Source organism: Salvelinus sp. IW2-2015, unplaced genomic scaffold (assembly GCF_002910315.2).
Source record: "Salvelinus sp. IW2-2015 unplaced genomic scaffold, ASM291031v2 Un_scaffold560, whole genome shotgun sequence".
NCBI classification, from domain to species: domain Eukaryota; kingdom Metazoa; phylum Chordata; class Actinopteri; order Salmoniformes; family Salmonidae; genus Salvelinus; species Salvelinus sp. IW2-2015.
This window is the reverse complement of record NW_019942573.1, coordinates 883,105-885,581: the sequence shown is the minus strand read 5'-3', so window position 1 is coordinate 885,581 and position 2,477 is coordinate 883,105.

Sequence of the window (2,477 nt, the reverse complement as noted above, 5' to 3'; positions counted from 1 at the left end):
AGAGACGTGTGTGGTGTGTGGTGTGTGTGTGTGTTGTGTGTGTGTTGTGTGTGTGTGTGTGTGTGTGTGTGTGTGTGTGTGTGTGTGTGTGTGTGTGTGTGTGTTGTGTTGTGTGTGTGTGTGTGTGTGTGTGTGTGTGGGAGAGAGAGTCCTGAGAGGTTTGGTTTCTGGTTAGACAGCTGACACACACACTCCCCGTCTCTCTAGCTAAAAGTTTCCTTGAGTTCTCCTCACGCCCTGTGTTGCCGGGCAGAACCTCTACTCTATAATTTCCCTGGTGTTATTTCCCCTCCCGAGATTTATAAGTGGACACATTCAGCCTGGAGGACCAGTCTCTCTGGTGGTATTTCCCCTCCCAGAGGATTTATAAGTGGACACATTCGCCAGGAGGACCAGTCTCTCTCGTCTTGGTGTTATTTCCCTCCCAGAGGATTTATAAGTGGACACATTCAGCCGGAGGACCAGTCTCTCTGTGTTATTTCCCTCCCAGAGGATTTATAAGTGGACACATTCAGCCAGGAATCCATGTCTCAAAGCTTAAAAAAATCCTTCTTTAACCTGTCTCCTCCCCTTCATCTACACTGAAGTGGATTTAACAAGTGACACCAATAAGGGAGTAGACATTCACCTGGTCGGAGGGAGACAGACGGATGGCTGCTTATGGAACTGACTTTGTTTTCTGGCCTGGATAACTGTAGTGTCTTACTGTTCTCAGGTGAACAGGTCGATATGTGATCATAGACATTATGTGTCTGTGTGAAGCTCTGTTTAGATTGTTCTAGATAACTAGCGCTCCCTCCCCCTGGTGCCCAGGGAGCACAACACATTGAAAATAGTGCGTAGGAATATGCATCCAAACCGCGCCTCAGACACAAATCACGGCTATGTATTCACGAACCCCAGAAGACGAACAAGATTTCAAAGTCCACCAACACACAAACGAGAACTCACAGACTCACTCTATAAATCAAAACAACAGGAGACCACTAAACGTACAGTCGAGTGGTCCAATAACACTCCTTCAGCGACACCGAAGAACTCAGCAATTTCTCTCGAACCCCAGTACAAATGATGGATATAAATTATCAAGTAGCTCAGAGGATGTGCATTTTGTGTGAGGATAGCGAGTAACATACCAATGGTAGAACCACGTCCACAATGTATCCAAAGGCAGCATCTTCTAGATCCGAGAGAGCAGTACCGGCTCCACATTCCACCTCGATGCTAACGTTGTAACTCCATTCGGCTCATGATGATACGCTATCCTCAGATAGTGGCCGGTGAGTGCTCACGCAGCCTTCCCATCCTAGGAGACGGTATGCGCCCACCAAGAGAAATAAGACCAGACAACCAAATAAGAGAAAAAAACGGAAACATAAGAATCTTACATAGAGAAGATACGGAAAAAAAAAAACAAAACATCATAAAAATACGCAGTGTTACGCAGTACAGCTAATAAACGCAACGTTTACAGGTTGACAATCTTAAAAAGAGGCGGCCAAGGCATAGTGGAGACGATCCCGGATGCGACCAATGGAATGGTCAGAGATTGGGAGCACCTACCCCTGAACCACGCTGAGTCGCGATGGAGGATGCTGCGAGCTGGAGATAGAAGATCATCTGACTGCACATAATAAAGCTCGAAGACGAATACGGACACCTTCGGAAACATGGGTGTTGCGGAGTCTAAGCCGCCTGTAACGTGAGCAGAATACTAAATGTATCATGAACGGATGACCAGGAACCCAGCTGGACAGGAGTGGTAAGTAAGCAAACTCCACGTACGAGGGAAGGAAGGCAGAAACAGGAATGACGGCGGCATACCAGAAGCCCGTGCAAAAGCCGAAATTGAACCAAGGCCACGCTGCACAACGGAGGAAAAGGCAAACATGAACACACACAAGATAAACGCACAGACGAAAGGAATAATAACAAGACTCGCACACCGAGAAGAAAACAATGGACTGATACCCAATGATACAAGCAAAGAAGGGAACTAATCTCAAACTAACACCAACAGCAGAGAGAAGACCACTCGAAACAGCAACCTCAACCCACGACACCACGGCAGAGGACTACAAACATCACGATTCACCACTCAAGCGCCAGGAATGAGTGAATAGCCAAGAAACCAAGCAGTGAAAGCGAATACAGCCCAAAAGCATCCCGGCACAGAACCGAAAAAGAAATCATCAAGAGTAATGAACGACGCAGACACCATGGACAGACAAAGCGAATACAACTCCACGCAGCGCAGAAAAACATGGACAGATCCAGTAGAAGCACGCCGGCGTAGGAGGGGAATAAGCACACTCAACCGACCAGAGAGCCACAGTACAACGCAAAAATCTAAAGCATCACGCAGAACCAGGAGAGTCCAGAACAAATCAAAAACCTACCGGAGCGAACGGAGAGACGAAAGCGAACGATGAGCGATACACGAGATGGAAACAACGCAGCAGGAAGGCACTACAAGC